The 21,409-nt window shown below is 34.3% G+C and overlaps 1 protein-coding gene across 4 annotated transcripts in view; it reads left to right on the top strand.

Moving 5' to 3' along the window:
- Positions 1 to 21,409, top strand: part of Plexa (plexin A) — a 275,026-nt gene that overhangs the window by 28,916 nt on the left and 224,701 nt on the right. The window contains exon 1 of one of the 4 annotated variants that reach the window (XM_083099116.1): positions 19,505 to 19,811. The exons of the other annotated variants lie outside the window; for them this stretch is intronic. The gene's annotated coding sequence lies outside the window, so the exon portion shown is untranslated. Of the gene's footprint in view, positions 1 to 19,504; positions 19,812 to 21,409 lie in introns of those variants that run through there. 4 annotated transcript variants of the gene reach the window in all.

Here is a 21,409-nt window from a genome sequence, read left to right on the forward strand (position 1 = left end):
TCTTTTGCAGGAAATTAATTCCGGGATGACTGGCGTTTTTCTTATATCGATGTCAAGATGGATATTCGATTTTCAAATAGAGAGACTAATCTAATTTGCTATGTCTTTGATTCGACAAATAAAAGCCGCATTTCAAAATCAGCAATTTAGATTTTTATTATAGTTGAATAATGAATCAGGAAGATTCTAATTTTAAGAATAATAAAAGTTAAATCGATTATATACACGATTAATAATAATTAAACGAGAATAATTTTAAATAGAAATGACTATAATATTATTATAAAAATAGTCATGTAAAAAAATAAGAAATAAATAGTAATATATAAATAATAAAGTAATATATATATACACGTTCTTGAAATGCTTTAATTATAATTCTCAATAAAAATCCTTCTACTATTTTTTTATAATTCTTTTATATAATAATTATATAACAATAAATTCTATATAACAGAAACTTATATATACATGATAACGAGATAGAGATATATATATATACATCGCAATAATGAAAAAAGATGCACGCTATTTGCAACGAAAGTAACTAAACGTTCGCTCGGAATAATGACTATATATATTATATAGTAGAGCAGTGCTATTAGTATAATTTATTTATTGTTATCGTTTAATCGCGATATTAAATAAAATTGCCGCTATAAAAATGCATCGCTACTTTTATGATTCTTGCTGTCGATATAAGCGGTAAAAAATGAAAACTGCATTAATTACGAGACATTAGATCGGAATTAAGTGAAAAACCGTTAAATATGTACATGAGGCATACAGACTGTGGTATTTGGTTATCAATTATCGTTATCCACATTCTTTTTTTCTACTGACAACGGACTCATTATCGCATTAATTATATCGTTAGTCATGCTAAGAATGTTTTTCATTTCGAACGATGACAATTTTATTATTTTCTCGTGTTACAAAATGTCTTTTTCCTCACTTTGTTTTTGCGTTCTCTATTTTTCCGATTTAAGCAGACGAGAGAGATGATCTTTAAATAATTATATTAATAATTATGAAATAAACTTAAGAGATTTAACGTTAAAAATATGTTGAAAATACAAATGTTGCAAATTGAGATTGATGAAATTTTTTATTGTGATTCGAGTATAGTGTGATTCAAATATTTTTGCTCTCTTTTTTCAAATATTTATTCTATCCCTGTTTTACAGTTTCGACAGTATAGAGCCTATACGATTCGGGTGAAAATTGCGAGAGCTGAGCTTGCACTCATTTTTTTGTGTTCATGCATTTCTGTGTGCGCGAGATATTCCGCGCTTCAGATATTCTACGAAGAGACTTTAGGGCTTTTCACTTCATGCTTTGCCTTTATGATTCCGTCTTGCGTTTGCTTGCAAATGAAAAGTGAAAAGCGTAAAGTGAAAAGAGAAGTAACTGGAATTTTCAATGAAATTCTGTCAAAGCCTCTTTTCCGATATCAGTCTAGATTCGTAAAACGTCAAAAAAGCAAATATGTTTCTTGCGCAGATAGTACATTTTTTTACTATAGCTAGAAAAGGAAAGAAAAAATCAAATATACAAATGTTTCTCTTTGATATATATTTTAAGTGTTGACATTATTATCTAAATATATTTATTTTATCCATATAATATTGAATTAAAAAAAAAAGAAACAAATATATTGCGTGAAATATAACACATCAGACAAAGGGATTTATAATAAAAATTAATAACTATGAAATTTTAATAGTATTAATATTTATAAAAATTACATTGTGAAATAAATGCTGAATTCATAGCATTTATATGTAATAAATTTGTCCGTATTATCATTTCTCACTCCAACTACATGACACCGAAATTATTTTGCCTCTTGAATATTTAGAGTATGTTCTAAACTAAGTAATTCAGAGTTATTTCGGTCGAGTATCTATTATTGTACAGCAACCGGTTACGCGGGTCCAAGCGTTTCCGCTGACGAGAGGAGATAATTTTCTTATCGCTTTATAAGCTTCATACTGCTCTCTTTCGTCGTTGCATCGACGGATACAGTTGTCCATGTTTATCATGCTGCGCAATATTAATCGATATTCCGAGCTAAAATGTGTACTAAAATGCATAGAGTAAAATGCTCTCTCGTAGTACAACATAATTATTTCTTTAATATATATTTACTCATTATTTTTTTAATATATATAAAGAAATAATGGATATAATTATATATATTTCTTTCTATATATTTTTAGAAAATTCGAATTATTATTATGAAAATAATAATTTTTTGTTTTATTTGTTTTATTGCAATTTTTTGGATTGATCGTTCCTTCACACTATTTCATTGGTTATGACATTAAACGTGATTCATTGAATAATGCTGGCAGATTATCAAAAAAAGTCAAGAAGATATTAGTATGTGATAAGTTGCTTACGAAATTACAGAAATATACAGTCGTCCACAAAAGCATTCGAGAGTAGATTTATCTTATTCATGAGTACAATAGAGGAGGAATACATAAATATTTAGAATCTGAAACACATTGTATACCTATACATGTATATTGCTTATATATTTTTCCTATATATTTAGAAAAGTACTTAAAATTTACAATATTATTTTACATATATAACTTTTTTATTTAAATAGAATTTCGGAATAATTTTTGTCTCACCCTGTACTTTGGTCATTAACCGTAGCTTATCAGAAAGTATTGGCAAACGTTCAAGTGAAGTCAAAATCCCAAACATGCGATAATTTTCTTAAAGAGAAATCGTTTGCATATTTTAAATATTTTTTTCTCTTAATTAAATAATTCGAGAATTATTATGAAGCATTCATTTTACATGCAATTTTAAATGCTTTTACACGAATTAATTTCTTCTTTCTTGACTTCTCTCAATTTTATACAAAAAAAAGTTATATATAGTTTACCTAGAGACGTATTTACGGAAACGTTACCTTGAAATTTATGTAAAACGCGACTCTCTACATCTCTCTTGATTCGAGTTAATTTTCAGAGTGCCTTTTAGCTCTTACCTTCGGTGCGGCATTTAAGCGCGCGACTTAGGGGATAATATTGGCAGGCGTTCAAGTAAAGGTCAAGAACTCGAGCGCGCGATAATTTTCTTGCGGGAAGATATACGCGATACCGGTAAGAACCGAGCGTACAATAGGGCCGTGGTATCGCGCGCCAATGCCATGAATCCCGCGCGCGTGCAATAATTTGCCCGACAAACAATAGCGCCTCCGTGTCGCTCCGCGATCGATATTAAGTGCACGCCGGAGACACCACGTTGGCGGAAAACGACGCGGCGGACCCGGAGTTATCGAGTTTTGATTGGTGTTTTCATCGTCGATCGCCCTCGCTACGTTCACTTCGCGTCGCGCGTGCGACTGACGTGCTCGGAAATTGAAATAATAATGCAAAAAACCAAGAAGAAGAATAGCAACGTCGCGACCCGACGTTATTGCGATGCAAAACCATCGCGCAGCGCCCGCTGCCCGACGAGAAACGAGAAGGAATTCTCTCACTCTTAACGGGGCTTCGTATGCATGAGAGTCGGCCAATATTTATGGCTTGCCTTTAAGGGAATACGCGTGTGCGCCCGCGTTTTACGTTCTCCTCGCGATTCGAATAATCCACGGCGTGTGTATCTGCTTAACTTTTTCCTTTTTCCGTGATTTGTGTCGTTTGCCTTTTTGTGTTCGAGTAAAATTATGCTTATTCGATTATGCTAATTTTTATTTATGTAAAAAGAGAAAATAAAATTATAATATTCTCCTTGTTATCTCTATTATCTTAACTATTGCAATCTTATTTTATTTAATTATTTCCCATCTAGGGAAAATCTGCTAAAATATACAAGGTGTTAATAATAAGTGTGAAAAATTTTAAGAGATGATTCTTTGTCGAAAATTAAGGGGGATTTTTCATAAACATGTACTCCTATATCCCTCCCTGTGGAGTTATATTCCTCCAAAAATAGGAATAAAAATTAGGTTTTTATTTTTTTTCTCAAATGTGGAACAAGTTAAAGAAACGAAACTAGGTGAATATTTTCTACTAGTAAAAAGGTTATTTATTAATATTTTTTTCAGCCTTCCGTATTGTTATAATGGAATGAAACTAGCAACTCTTATTCAATTTTTTTTTAGAACTTTTTAATGGACCGGAATATGATCATCTAAAAATATGCATTAAAAAGTTTGATTTATTTAGAAACTTTTTTATTTCTTTTATTTTTTTTATAAAACTAGTAGTTTTCAAGAAAAAAATAAAATATATTATCGTGCACAGCACGATGTTAAATAGCATAGATTTCGAATTACGAGAAATTAAATTTTAAAATAAAAATAAAATTAGAGTAAATGATGGGAAAATTGGAACAAAAGAAAATTATAATAAAAATCTAATTTTTATCTTCATTTTTGGTGGAGTGAAAAACCCTCCTTAATTTTCGACAAAGAATCATTTCCTAAAATTTTTCGCACTTATTAAGAAACACCCTATAAAAAAGTTATGCAACAAAATTTAATTATTTTAATTCAATTCCAACTTTCAATCGAAATTTATAATATTGATATCACGAAATTTCACTGAAGCATGTCCATTCTAAGAATAATCTGTTATAAATTTAACATTAAATATTGCGAATAATATCTTATACATATATTTTATACATATAATTTTTATTTTATCTAAAAAAAAGTATCTCGTGCGAATTGCCACATAGTTTGGTAGATAAGTGCAGCATAAACAAGATATGCAATCGTCTCGCGACACAATGCAATTATCTATGCGAAGCGCATTTTCTTCGCGCTCGATATTTTTACCGCTTTATCGCAAGCCTTATCTCCCGTTCTCCCCTGTCTATTAGGTTTACACGCGTCGATAAACGCGCACGGATCGCTGTTGCATAATTACGCGTTGCGGGGAGCTTATAGAATATCCTCTATCTCCGTTACCGGCGAACTATATTCACTCTTGCGGAAATGATGCGACCGATACGACGCAAAGTCGTGCTCGCGTCACACCACTGAGAGAACTAAAGGTTAAAGACATTAAGAAACAAGCGTAAGCGAGGATGCTATTGTTGTACCCACTGGTGCATACCGTGGTATACTCACGACCGGAAAAGTCAAAGCTGGTTGGTCGATTCACAGGTATGTCGTCAATGGGCAATCCAGCCTAACACGTTCACTAACTAAACTATGACGCCAGCAGACTCTGACTTATACAATTGCCCTCTATCTTTTGTCTTTATAATATTTGAATACGATAATATGCATCTAAAATAGATAATATGAAAAGTTGGAGTTGAATTAAAATAATTAAATTTTGTTGCATAATATTTATATATTTTTTAGCAGATTTTCCTTACATGAGGAAAAATTAAATAAAATAAGATTGCAATAGTTGTGAAGATAATAGAGATAATAAAGAGAATATTATAATTTTATCTTCTTTTTTTACATAAATAAAAATTAGCATAGTCGAATAAGCATAATTTTACTTGAACACAAAAGTTGAGGTCTCATTAGTTAAAAAATTATATCCAATTAATCAAAAACTTTGAAACTTGGTTATTCTGAGTTTTAACTTTACAACGGTTTTTGTAGAAATAAATTTATTTTTTACAAACGATTCATACAAATCATGCGTTTATCGCAAATTACTGCAATTATCTAAATCCTAAATGATATGCGAATAAGGTATGGTTGTAATTATTCGAAAGAAATAAATTTACCATCTGTCCATACCTTCTGAAAGTGGAAAGAACGCCACTGATTAGCTGATTCACGGTAATAAGCAGATGTTCGATGGTCATTCCCAGCAACATTTTACAACGATATAATATTAAATTAAATAATTTGTGCGGTATAATCGGCCGTAGCTTATTCAAGTAATCGTACGGTATAATCTTGGCATGGCTTAAGTAATCTTTTTCCTAGAGTCAATGTTGGCAAATCGCATGGTAACCAAAAATTTCTTCGCTAATCCCGCTTAAATAACACCCGTTAATCTCCCAGCGACTTATACATCGTCGTAACCCTTCAATTTCCCGTCGCTTATTACTCGGAGACCTTCTCTCGATGCCTCGACATATCATCGGGCCCGTACCTTCTCCGTTTGCTCTCTCGATGTGTACGGTTGACGACGCAGAGTTACGAGACACCCCGTGTGTATCCCATTGTTCCTTCAATTGAGGGTGGTGTTCTCACGGAGAAGTAGGTGGGCTCGAGTTTCCACATGGCGCGAGTGGGTGGAATAATTTAGCGAACGAGACGAATGTCTCGAACGCGCGGGTCCGCTCGAGCTCGAAATCGCCGGGTCGCGTCACGCGCCATGCCATAAAGACGGATCGATATGGGTTTTTAAGGGACACGCGAACTTCTATTTCCGAATCCGTGCCGCGACTGTTGTTTTACGTTCTTGGAAGTGTGTCGAAGGGTGGAGGGTAAGAGCGAGGAGGAGAAAAAGGGAAGAATTTCGCCACGTGGGGTCTGGAGAAATTTTCAAGCGACCCGGATGACTCGAAATAAACTGTTAAAGTTAAAGGAATGTCTAAATTTAACTGAGCATCGATGCTTTTTATCCAGAAAGTAAATCGCTAAGAGTATCGCAATTTTTTTGTTTACATAATATATATTCGATGCATTTTCCACTTGTTCGATTTATTTCCACTTAAAATCTTTTTTCTCTCCTTTTTTTCATCATTATATATTACTGACATTTCACAAAAAGACTTAGAATTATTATTTGAAACAAAATGAAGTCTACTTTACTTCTAGAATCTTGTCCACAGTTTGCGATGTGAAAATGTTACGAGCTGTTTCTCCGCGAGCAATTCCCTTTTCTTGTTATAGAGAAGGACCGTTTCTTGATTTCGACTCATTCGAGGAAATTGCAAAGGGATTCATCTCCTTCCCAACAGCGACACAACTAGCAACGGCTTCGTTATCGTCATTAAGAAAATGCAGGCATTGTGCAAATGCGGAAGAGAAGAGAAAAATCTCGAAATTATGAATTGTTGTTTGTTGTTTGCGAGCAAAATCGATATCATTTATCTAATTTCTTATACAAGAAAAAAAATTTGACGAGTCATAAATAAAACAAAATTTCTAAATTGCTTAGTTTCAACTTTAAATTATTTTTAACACGGATAAAAAACGTAAACATATTTTGAGAGATTTTGAAAAAAATATGTCTTCTTACTGTTATCTATATAAAACACAATAGCCGCTTGCGTAAAAAGAATTTTTTTAGAAATTGTATAATTTTTTAATATAAATCTTTTTAAATATAAATTGATTCTTTATTAATTTCTCCAAGGAAAATTTGACGAGTCAAAAATATTCTAAATTGCTTAGTTTCAACTTCAAATTATTTTTAACTCGGATAAAAAACGTAAACATATTTTAGAGATTTTTAAAAAATATGTCTTTTTACTGTTATCTATATAAAATACAATAGCCGCTTGCGTAAAAAACCATTTTTTTTAGAAATTGTATAATTTTTTAATATAAATATTTTTAAATATAAATTGATTCTTTATTAATTTCTCCAAGGAAAATTTGACGAGTTAAAAATATTCTAAATTGCTTAGTTTCAACTTTAAATTATTTTTAACTCGGATAAAAAACGTAAACATATTTTAAAGATTTTGAAAAAATATATTTTCTTACTGTTATCTATATAAAACACAATAGCCGTTTGCGTAAAAAGCCATTTTTTTTTTTAGAAATTGTATAATTTTTTAATATACATTTTTTTAAATATAAATTGATTTTTTGAGTTCGCTACAATGTTAAAATTAAAAATATATGTTAAAAGAATTTTCTTATTATTTTTAACAATATAATAGTCGCTCGTAAAAAGACAATTCTTTTTATATATGTCAATATTAAAAACGAGGCAATATATGCATGATATCGATATTATGATAATAATACAACGATTGAACACGGATTATAATTTGATAAAGCAAGCATCCTACATCTCGCAGTGTGTAATTATGAATGTGATGTTCCATCGGTTCATTGTTCATTCACGCAAGGCAAATGCAGCATCTGCTCGAATTTCGAATCAAGCATGAATAACCTATTATCCATTCGCTGACAACGGCGGCGCGGCGTTTTCCACGTAACGCGATTTTTAATTCACGAACGCGAAGGCTATTTATGTTCATGTCCGTGAAAGCGTTAAGCTATAATTAGCCGTGTGCTCGTTTCTCGCGCTTGCACGAGACGAACGCGCGTACCCTCGAGGTTGAAAGGACCCGATATCTCGGGCTTGGCCTCTTGGTTTCTTCTCGCTTCTCTCATCCTCTCGAGCCCGAGCCGCTTCGGCTTTGCCGGGCGCGAGTTTACGGCCGGGGAATAAATTTATCGGGGACGAAATCGCGCACGCGGGGGGTTAAGAGTGCTTCCAGAGAGAGTATAAAGATCGGATCGTCCTCCGTCGAGGGCAGATTGAGATCCCGATAATGGAAATTCGCGACACGACGCAGGGCGCCTCGATCCTTTGAATCGTTCGCACGCGCGCGCGAGATCGTAATCGGGCATTGTTATTACTTCGCATCGTTATTATCCGGCGAGACGCGCGATGGATAATTATTTCCAATTAGATTTTTTTCGCGAGCCAACTCGCGTTCCGACTCTCGCCATTGTGATGGAGGCTTTTATTTTCGCGTACAAGCAACTCGTTCCGCGCGCTACAATTATTCGCACCGTGCATTTATCGTCGCGATAATATATTATAATTTAATATATATATATATATATATATATATATATATATATATATATATATACAGGGTGAGCCATTTTAAGTTATCCACCCCAATAACTTTTTTATTTTTGAATGTACAACAAAATGTTTCAAATAAAAGTTGCTTGACTTCGAGGGGGACAGAAGATGGTGGCAAAAATTTGACCTTGGATAGTCATTTGAAGGTCACATAAAGGTCACCTTCAATTTCTTAAATGGAACCTACTATTTTTCATTGCATATTCTTGTAGCTTATCTCAAGAGCTTTCCAAAACACTATAATTAAGTACCTTTTCGTTAAGTACTTTTTGAGTTATGAGGCTTGAAATAATTTCTTAATTTTACATAAACCGTAAAATATCTTGTAAAATATTCATTTTTCGATTATCTTACCTTAATACTTTTACGTACAAAATAATGAGAGGAATCAATTGGTGTAAAGAAAACACATAATTGTTTCGAAAAAAAAAATGTAATTGTTAATTGCAAATTACTTTTTTTTTTTTTTCGAAAAATGAATATTTTACAAGATATTTTACGGTTTATGTAAAATTAAGAAATTATTTCAAGCCTCATAACTCAAAAAGTACTTAACGAAAAGGTACTTAATTATAGTGTTTTGGAAAGCTCTCGAGATAAACTACAAGAATATGCAATGAAAAATAGTAGGTTCCATTTAAGAAATTGAAGGTGACCTTTATGTGACCTTCAAATGACTATCCAAGGTCAAATTTTTGCCACCATCTTCTGTCCCCCTCGAAGTCAAGCAACTTTTATTTGAAACATTTTGTTGTACATTCAAAAATAAAAAAGTTATTGGGGTGGGTAACTTAAAATGGCTCACCCTGTATATATTTTTTTTATATATTTAATTTTTTTTAATTTATTATTATTATTATTATTTTTATTAAATTATAATTTCGAGCGATAATAAATCGAAAAATTCTCTCTCCGCAGGATATTGAAATATCCTTCTATAAATCCAGATTTGAAAATTCCACTACCTGTGTCTCGCGCACGCTCGTATTCATCCTTCCATCTTGATTTTGAAATTATTTCTGCCTCGAGTGTAGCGCATACATGCACAACGTGACACCCACGCATCAAACGAAATCGCATGACTCGCGGAAATTAGATGCCATGTTTCCGTTCTCGTGTAAGTATCCCTCGCATTTGTCATACAACAACATATTCTCGACGCGCGCGCCGCATATCCGTTCGATTTTTCCATCGGAACGAACCCGCCCTTCGCCGCATTTTATCCGGTGACGTGCGAGCGCTGCCGTCGTCGTCGGTCGTCATCGATTTCATCCTAGCTCATCGAGATGCCGTCTCCTTTAAGGATGTTTACGATAATGAGCTCTTTCTCCGCAATTTCTGTCGTCCTACTCGATCCATTTGAGAGACTCATCTTTCCAAAATGGCGAGTATCTTGCTGGAAAAACTTGTAATTGCCCTCAGCATCGGCGAGATTTCATCTCTGTACTGGAGTTAAGTCGGTTCACGCTCCGCTGATCGGTATGATGGCCAAGTGAATTCCATCTGTCATCGACGAACGCCGGGCAGGCATCGGAACGTCCTCGCGATTTCGACAAACCTTCGTCGTTTTGACGTTTCTAGGTCAGGCCGATTGCGCTTCTGGGTCGCCCGAGTTCCTGAATGCCTTTATCGTTGAAAGTCAAGCTCGAACGAACTTCGTCACTGCCGTCGTCGTCGTCGTCGCCGCCTCTGCCACGTCATGCTGCACGAAGTTTTAACTGGTGTTGTACCGCCTGCGATACCAGAAAATTAGTTGTTGCGCGCGAGAAGCGATAGATAAGACAAAGAGAAAGTTACAGACGAATATGAACGGAGGATAATTGTTTGCCGAATTCCCCCAGCGATGAATCGCGTGCCAAAGTGCCTCATATTTCTCGACACGATCGCAATTATTTTCAGAATTATATTTTTGGAGGTTTTTATTTCTTTTTATTTTCCGGAAAAAATATGTCAGAATTTTTTTGCATTTAATAGATAAGGTACAATTATTACACATTTTATTTTGTAGCGAATAAAAAGATATTTTAGTCAAAGTATACAGGTGCTTAGCAAAAAAAATAGGATCAAAGATGATTAATAAAATTTTGTTGATACGTGAAACATATGTGCACAAAGCGATAGATTATCAAACAAATTAACACAATTCTTTTGATATGTACGTACATGTAATTTTATAATATTAATTAATTTTATTTTTAGAGATGTAATATATCGGCTCATTTATCAAAAATATTCTTAAAATTATTTTACTATATTTAAACAATAAATTTTCTCTTAATGGCAAATTTTGTCTCATGTAATATAAAATTATATGCATTTATTTAAAAATATCAATTTATCTTTTATATATGTGAATATTATATATCTATAAAGAATGAAATCTACCATATATAAAGAATGAAAAACATTTAAATTTGACATTATTTCACAGGCTAATATATATATATATTGCTATATATTTTATATATATTTATGTAAATTATTAAAATGAGAAAAAATTTTTTTACTGGAAAAAATTTATTAAAAATTTATTAATAAGATCGATATATTCTGTGCCAAAAAAATTAGTATTTATCCCATTTGGCATCGAAGGAATAAAATATAAAGGGAAGAAAGGCGTTTAAATTTGATTTATTAAATGGTAACTTTTAGATGTTCAAATCGGTAATAAATTTTGGTCCTCATTCGATACATGAGCGTGATTCGTATAGATATTATCCTTTCAACACTTTCGCGCGATATTTCCGCATTCGACCATGTTTTCAATCGAATTTCCGCGTTTGTAATTTTGTTACATTGCGGCACAAATAGTAACGGATTCCGTAGTGTCAAGCTACAATGCGAATTATCCTTTTGTCCTTCGAGTTCCTTTGTCCTGATACTTCGGTACTTGCGATACTCGCGTCCCGAGGACCGAACAGAATTCCTCGTCTCTCGGAATTATATGGCGAAACGGCAACAGGGAGTTGTTCTCAGGGCTGTAATACGAACGGACGTCCTTTAAATGACCATTGTTACGCTTTACGCCATGCACAAATGAGATTGCATTTTATTTCGGAGATTATTACGTGACTCCGGACTAAGTTTTACGGAAAATGTATCGAAATCTCTTCATCAAATTCGTTTCTTTTTTTCAAAAAATAGACCATTTCCTACAATTTGAGTAACGACAATAAAATATTGCTTAGTTCATTAATTCCATAAAATTTTAAAAATATAGTGGACACAAAACGACAGGTATTTTGAACAGGCAAATGCACGATGCATACACAGAAAAAAAGGACATTCTTGTTTTGAAAATATTTTTAGTTTTAACATGGAAATCTTGAAATGAGATTATATTGCGTTAATTAAAGAAAAATGTAATTGCTTACTTGAATGAAGCCATTTTATATAGTTCGATCAAGAAAAATATATTCTTACGATTTAAGATTTAATTTTCTTGAATGGAAAAGAAACAATGTTAGATAGAAAATAACATTTTTAAATCAAAGATTATAATTTTCTTAAAGTAGAATTAAATAATTATATATTCTTGAGGTGACAATTACAATATTAAAATAAGACTATAATATTGTTGAAATTTAAAATTATTAAATTCTTCTAAGAAGATTATAAATTGTTGCGTATATACGAAACAATGAACGCGTTAGTTTAAGTATATAAGTTTTGAATTGACACTTATTTTTTTTCTGTGTACGGGTTACGTAATAAAATCGTATCATCCAGTCATAAATCGATTAATGAACTTAATTTCATATCTCATCGCTGATAAGCATTTATCATCAATGAATACCGCGGTTTATGAGAAAGAAGACGCCGGATATGCATTTAATCGACGACGAGACGCGCCATAGTTAATAATCAGCATGCGTTGATAAGGGGAACCAGGCGTGATTAATACCGAGAACTCTCTCTTATCGCCAAGATGTGGAATATATACTTGCTTACGGTGGTATTACCGTGGTGCGTGTGTAACGGTCACTCACGATGAATGCGAATCATTTCTCGGATTTCTTCGTGTGAAAACATCCAATCGCGGTCGGCACGTTCATTGCGATCCCTCGATGCAGATCGTGCCATATAAATTTGTTTCACGAGATAGGTAGTGAAAGATGCAATGGTCTTGTTTACTTGAAAAGTGATATATGTGTGCGATGTTTCAACATTATGCGAATCTTAATGCAAATGTATCGAGTTTAACAAAACAGGATTTACGTTTCCAAAATAAACGAGATAGAGTGGAATCAATATTTTTTGCAATAACATTCTCTGTACCTCTCCTTTTCATATTGTAATTTCTTTGATGATTTACGCTTGATTATAATTCAGTCATAAATGTATATAATGTGTTCTAAAGACAATTTGCAAAGCATTGAAAAGATGATATATTATAAACGTTGTATATTGATTTAAAGATATGTATATGTTACAAGATTCACATATATATATATTTTCTTTACTTACAATATATAAAAGATAAAGTATATGAAAGATATCAAACAAATTTTCGAGCTTTGAATTCTAAAATTGAAATATTTTTTTTTTCGCAATCGCTATAAGAATATTCTCGTAAGTAATTAATATTCGTGAGTAAACCTTTACATTCGGAATTTTATTGAGACTGTATATTGATAAAAATATTATATATATATATGAATCTTTAAATCAAATATGTAACATTTTTAATAAATCATCTCCAATGTTTTACAAATTATTATCTTTAAAAACATTATGGCAGAATATATATATATATATATATATATATATATATATATATATATATATATATCTTAATATATAGTCACAATAAAATTAATATTACGTTTGATTATAATTCAGTCATAAAGTTCCGCCATATATAATGTGCTCTTAATAAAGATAATTTGTAAAACATTGAACATACCGAGAAAAATGTATACTGTATTCAAGTAAATATTATTTATTTTAAGTATATCATAAGTTTATATATCTGCAAATACATCATAAGTTCACTACAAGCATTAAATTTAATTGAATATATTCTGAATTTTAGTAAGTGCAGTATTTTAGTCAAGAATATTAAATTAAAACAAAAATTTGGTTTGCTTATTACAAGAGTTGACGTAAAGTAAGTTTGATTTTTCTTTGATACAACTTTACAATATTCTTGAAGAGAAAATAAATTCTTTTTTTAAGTACATGATAATGAGATTTTCTAACACTTGTGATGAGTATATTTTAAGACTATTATCAAGAATATATTCTTTGTTGAAGAAAACTATTACTTAAAAAAAGAAAAATAAACTGAGTAATCGCTTTTCTTGGCAGTAGAATGATATTTTTCTCTGTGCATGATTTATTAAATATAATTTATATATTTGATTTAAAGATCCATATACAGGGTGTCCCATTTTAATGTCCCACCCCAAATAACTTTCTTATTTTTAATTTTAGAAAAAGATGTTTCAGACAAAAGTTGTATGGTTTCTTTGCAATTAATTGCAGTTAATTTGCAATTAACAATTCCATATTTTTTCTTAAAAACAACTATGTGTTTTCTTTACACCAATTGATTCCTCTCATTATTTTGTACATAAAAGTATTAAGGTAAGATAATCGAAAAATGAATATTTTACAAGATATTTTACGGTTTATGTAAAATTAAGAAATTATTTCAAGCCTCATAACTCAAAAAGTACTTAACGAAAAGGTACTTAATTATAGTGTTTTGGAAAGCTCTCGAGATAAGCTACAAGAATGTGCAAAAATATATAGGGTGTTCCATTTAAAAAAATTGAAGTGACCTTCACGTGACCTTCAAATGAATCTTCAAGGTCAAACTAATGACACCACCTTATGTACCCCTTGAAACCATACAACTTTTGTCTGAAACATCTTTTTCTAAAATTAAAAATAAGAAAGTTATTTGGGGTGGGACATTAAAATGGGACACCCTGTATACATACATTATTTTTATTATTAATACAGTAAAAATAAAAAAAATTAATCCGGGGATGTAAAAGTTTAATTACGAGAATATTTTTATAGCGATTGCGAAAAAAGGATATTTCAAATGTAGAATCTAAAGCTCCAAAGTATCTCGTATCTCTCGTACCTTATCTTTTACATAGTAAATTCTTTTAATCGTATTATATACGTATAAATCTGATTATAATTTCTGGATGATGGAACGAGCTCGCTCTGAGATAACACTTTATTTTCGCGGGCATCGCGTATAATGCACTGGAGACGCTTTTTTAAATCCGAAACTGGTTTATACAACAAGTAGCGCACCGGTTTAGGACTCTTCGTGGTGAGGCTGGGCGGGGGAGGCGGGGGGGGGGGGGAAGGAGACGATTCGCATCTCTCCTCGTACGCGCCCCGTTATTACAGCAGCGGTGTCGATCGAGGTGTGCGCCCGTTTTCTTTATTTGTAACTACAGCCCTGGTTCTCCTTGCCAGCAGCCTTGCCCGAACCGGCCAACGACCGTATCTCTCTTACCCTATCCTGTTTCCCCTCTCTTTCCGTCCCTCGTTACCTACCTACCTACCTCTCGCCTTCCCTTTGTCTCTTTCTCGCCTTCCGTCCGTCTTTTACGCTCCTTTCTCTTTCGCTGAACAAACTCTACTCTACCACGAGGCTCCCTTTGATCCGACGTAACCTCGTGCTAAACTTGTACGAACTTGCACGAATTTAGAGACAGAGAGAGAGAGAGAGAGAGAGAGCTGATCAAGACCGACAGATTCGAGAGATGTCGCGCATTTGAAATGAAAAAAAAAAAAAGAAAAGATGCTTCCGGTGATAAGAGTACATTCGCGACATTTTACTTTACGTTGAACGACACGTTGCGAAAACACGCGGAGAAAATACAAGTTGCGAACTTCGTGTGACGTGAGATTTCATATTTTCGATGTGATTATCGGGGTACGCGTGGCTTTTACGACTTTGCATGGCGTGCGTCAGATCGAAAGATAGCGACGCGCTTTCGGCACAAAAACGTGAACTCCTTCGCAACAGCAATAATTTATGCATAGAATATCCCCGATCGACTATTTTATATTCTTCTTTATGTTTTATATAAGGAAAAGACATAATACTATTATCAATATTAGGAATCATCTCAACTCGAAATTAGAAATGTTGATTAATGTAAATTATATAACGTTGATTTATAGTTATATAATGTTGAGTAATATAAATAATATAATGAATAATTAGAAATGTTTAATTAAAAATAATAGAAATATAAATGGAAAGAAAGAAACAGAAACGAATGCAAAATCGAAATAGCGATTAATTCATATTTATATTATATTCAGACAATAATTTAGATACATTCTATGTATATTATACGTATAATTTGTGCGTAGATTATGCTACTTTGAATCCCGCTGTAAGCGTCGATTGCGTTGCTGGACTCGACTTGTTCGAAAGAATGAGTGGGCTAGCTTTCGTTCTGGTAAGCGTGTGGGTGGCGTGGGCCTATCCCATCTTATCAACTGCAGCAGCCGAGGCGGATGTCACGATAATGCGTTCCATGGAACGTTTTCGTCATTATAATGAGACCAAATATCGTTTAATGAGGAACCGAGAAATTACATGTCATCTTGACAATGCTTTTTTCAGAATCGTGTTGTGCTTAATTAATCGAGATTTTACTTCTAACTTTTTTAAACTGTAATCAAATATTATTTGATGTCAATGAAAAATGTAAGATTTGAAGGCATCTTTCACACGAGACATTGCATTGCATGAAATGTTGAGATTTATTTCAGAAAATATATCTGTTATAAGAAAAAATCAAACTTAACTGACGTAATTTTATTAGATTAAAATTAAGAATTTTGCAATTTTTTTAAATAAAATTTAAAATATTCAATATATTGCTGTATTTTATTTTATTTAGATTTTATTTGGGGGAGATAAATTGATAACCTGCTTTCTAATCTACTAGTTTTACTTTATTTCCTATTTATCTAGTTGCAAATTCGAAAAAATCTGAAATATTTATATTATACTCGATTGTTGTGTAACTATATTCTTGTGCAAATGCGCGTAACCAACGTTTACTGGCTCGGATTTCGAGCCACTGCGTGCACTCTAGATCCGATCCTAGTAGCAGGAAGGAAAGCTCGACGAAAAATGATATGTATTTCTTCGCTTCGCGACTTGCGGACTCGCTCGTTCGATGTCCACATTGCACCAGTATACGCAATGCTTCTCGCCCGTTGACGAGGAAGCTATCGTATTTCGTCGTCCGTATCGTGTAACACCTGGACGCACTAATGCGGTGGTATATATTACGGAATAGAGGTGCACGAGCGAGTGATTTGCGCCGCGCATAGTGACCCAAGTGTTTAAAGATCGATCGCGAAGCGATCGTTTTCGAACAAGTCGCATCGTAGAACTCGGGAGTAGCTTGCAAACAGCTGATCGAAATTGCTCTTGGAATTGCTCGCGGATTTCGGAGTAGAAATATAGCTTAAATATGGCTTAATTACTATACCATGTTGTTAATTTATGAACTCGGCTCAAATATTTTACAAAATGTCAAAAAGAATGTGTGCGATGCATTCCTTTGTTCTCTTCTTATTTCTTCCTAGCAAACACCAAGTAATATTTATACAACTGTTAGTTGTAATTTCCTACTCAACAATATAACTGTTACATAACATGTAACTGTTACATAACATGTAACAGTTATATTTCTTCCTAGCAAACACCAAGTAACATTTATACAACTGTTAGTTGTAATTTCCTACTCAACAATATAACTGTTACATGTTATGTAACTGTTACATAACATGTAACAGTTGTATTTCTTCCCAGCAAACACCAAGTAACATTTATACAACTGTTAGTTGTAATTTCCTACTCAACAATATAACTGTTACATGTTATGTAACTGTTACATAACATGTAAAAGTTGTATTTCTTCCCAGCAAACACCAAGTAACATTTATACAACTGTTAGTTGTAATTTCCTACTCAACAATATAACTGTTACATGTTATGTAACTGTTACATAACATGTAACAGTTATATTTCTTCCCAGCAAACACCAAGTAACATTTATATAACTGTTAGTTGTAATTTCCTACTCAACAATATAACTGTTACATGTTATGTAACTGTTACATAACATGTAACAGTTATATTTCTTCCCAGCAAACACCAAGTAACATTTATACAACTATTAGTTGTAATTTCCTACTCAACAATATAACTGTTACATGTTATGTAACTGTTACATAACATGTAACAGTTATATTTGTTCCCAGCAAACACCAAGTAACATTTATACAACTGTTGGTTGTAATTTCCTACTCAACAATATAACTGTTACATGTTATGTAACTGTTACATAACATGTAACAGTTATATTTTTTCCCAGCAAACACCAAGTAACATTTATACAACTGTTAGTTGTAATTTCCTACTCAACAATATAACTGTTACATGTTATGTAACAGTTACATGTTATGTAACAGTTATATAACTGTTATATATTTTTTATTAATGATAAAAATAAACAAAAAATACCATTGCTTTGATAAATCTCTCTCTCTATTTTTGTTATATTAATATAGATTATTATTATATTTATTTACTTATCATTTTCGCTGTCAAGGCAGCGTAAACAATGAGCTGCATAATATTATATAATACATTAAGAAACTATGCTCGATCGATCCTAATCGCATTATTTCGATTAACGTGTGTTACTTGAATTCGCGAGGACGACCGTCGCAAGGTAACATCGATGCGCATCGACTATAGAGGGAATTCCATTGAAGTCGAAGCTTTCCCCAGGGCAGGCGCGATAAAAATGCGTGAGAACGCGTCGTCTCGTCGATCTGCCGTTGCAGGAAGAATCGCGCGCGCAGCTCGATGTTTTCTCCGGAGAAACTCGATACGCGACGAGGCGACGAGGGGAGTCACGTTGCCCGAACGTCATTTTGCAACAGCAACGTCCTCGCTCGTAGGAAGGTCACCTCGCGTCGTTGAAAAGTGCATTTGCTCGTTGTACGTACGTCCACGATTGTGAAAGATATCGTAAGAGCCCGCGATCCTCCTCCTTTTATCTTTAGGACGAGCAGTCTCTCGCGTTTCTCGGCGTCATTATTCGCAATGAGCGAAGAAAAGCGGCGATTTAAACGTTTCGGGGAAGAGAGCAAAGGGCTACCGCGATCGCGCAGCCGATCACGCTCTCGTTTCTCCTCTCTACCTGCCTGTCCGCCGGCCTACGGCGAATCTCACGATCGGAAACGAGAGCAAAAAGATAACGACTGTAGCCTTCGTGCCAGACGGTGTACAGCGCGTTGCGCGACTTGTCGCGGTCACGCGACAGCCCTCGAAGCGACACGAAGCGCAACACGGTGCTAGCAACATCGAGGCTACTCCGAGGGACGACTATCGTCGACGCGAGAGTTTTCCTCAGGGGCGAGAACGTGAAAAATTTCGCCGTAGAAAAATTAATGAGAAAATTTTTCACTTTTCGCGTTTTCGGCCTCGGGCGAGGGGGGGAGGGGGAGGAGGAGGGGGAGGGGGTCTGCGCGCGTAGGGACGAGCGCTCCGGTTCCGTGCGCGCGGGGGGCTGCGCGAGCTCGGACTGACTCGGGCGAGTCCGCGCATGCTCGGGCGGGCAGTCCGCGCATGTTCGGGCGCGCTCGGCCGCGCTCGGCCGTCTCCGCCGCCGAGCTCGCGAGCCCCTCGCCGCCGTCGCTGTAGTCGTGAATCGTCGCTCCGTACGGGAGGACGCGTGCGCGAGTGCCGCTGTGTGATCACGTGAGAGTAGTGCAGAGCAGTTCAATACGATTAGTTCGGTGGTGACTAACCGCGTTCGCGCGTTCGTCGCTCGGTGGTGTATATATTGCATTCTTTGGAAACATCCTGTAAACAAGTGATAGTGATTACACCAGCGGAGCGGATATAGGGTTAGTGACGTGCCGAGGATAATGTGCAGGCGTGTCGGCGTGCGGGCCGTCGTCGAAGTTCCACGGAGAGACACGAAAGTCGCCGATAGGCACCAACACGCGTGACAGGTAAGACTTAACCTCCACCATCATGGTGTTGGCTCGGCTCCGAATTTTCCAACGGACGATTCTCCGAAACGAGTATCTGTCTCGAGTTGCGTAGGCGTGGTTTTCGTGTTCTTTCGCGTGTATCGGATGATGATCGCCACGATTATCGGATATTCGCTTTTTCCGAATGGATTACCGAGAACAATAGAAGGCTTACATCGCGTGGGAAAATCTTAAAGTAACGCACTCGAAATTTAGGCTTAAAGTATTAATCGACAGCTGATAATTAGACGTCGATCGATATTTGTGCAGAAAATTGATAAAAGTTCCATTTTGAACAACTTCGTGTTCGGGTTTCCTTAACCTTGAGTGTCATTCCTTTCGAGAGCTCCGATAAATACGAGTAATTCTTTATTTCTCCTTCTTTTTAAGCATCGACTTCACTTCGAATAAGTCGAGTGTTCCGAGCAGAGTGTTTTATGCAAGTTTAAATGACCATTGCATTCCGGATTGCATTTTCGCCAACGAACTCGACTCGGATGCACTAAATACTGCGGTCGCGTCAAAAAGAAAGCGAATCCGGTTTGCGTTTGAGAAAATAACTTCGGAGCAACGGTTTTTCATCTTTTCACTTCGACTCCCGTTGAATTATTATTGCAAACCAGATTTTATCCGAGCATTTCAGATATTCAATTTTATATCCTGTTTTTCATTTTTATATAATTTTTATTTTTATGGATTTTTCGATTTTTTATTTATATCAAAAATGTCGTAGAAAGTCGTAACTTATTGGGAGGGGGGATAGAATTTGTTTTAAATTATTGAAAGAATTTACAGGCAAAAGAGAAATCACCTGAGAATTTGGAGACACTTTGCGCATTAATTTCTTATTTCTATTCTTCAATAATCCAATATTCTGAGTGGATTTTGAGAACCGCTGCTCTAGCTACACCATTGAATTCTAAATTAGAGGGAGGAAAGGAGGGTGTCAGAATTTCAAGCGTGACGTAAAGTTGTCTAGCTGGTAGAAGGAAAGAAAGTGATTAAGGGGAGAAACTGATTAATGTGAAAACTAATTTTTAAATTTATCAAGCAAATTTTTTTCGTTTGCTAATTAAAAATAGTTGTACGTAGGACGTTATTCCGTTATTGAAATAAAATGGAATTTTCAAAAGAGAGATAAAATATAATTTTTGCATTTTTTCCATGTGCATTATATGCTATCATGTTTTGAGACATACGAAATCTTCCAAATGACTTGACAAGATTCACTAAAGGAGTATTGTAGAAAGTACTTTGGCGCCTGTTCAAAGAAAATAAAGGCAGACAATTATTACGGCATTGTGGATGTGAAGCATGCAAAACAACACAATGAAATCAAATATTCTGGCATGATATTATCTTACCTACCTTATCCTATTTATGATACGCGAAATGTTTCTACTAATTAGTTATATTTATTTTCTTTTTTTGAATGCCTATTACATTATATAATGTATCGAAATATCGATTTTTTAAATGTATTATTTCATATCCTATCACTATTCACATCCACATTCACTAATTACGAGCAGCAATCATAACTTTGACAGATGTATATGAATCTGATATGATCATTA

The sequence above is a fragment of the Camponotus vicinus genome, unplaced genomic scaffold (genome assembly GCF_025532165.1).
Source record: "Camponotus vicinus isolate PSW18456_S1 unplaced genomic scaffold, iyCamVici1.0 SCAF_5, whole genome shotgun sequence".
Classification (NCBI taxonomy): Eukaryota; Metazoa; Arthropoda; class Insecta; order Hymenoptera; family Formicidae; genus Camponotus; species Camponotus vicinus.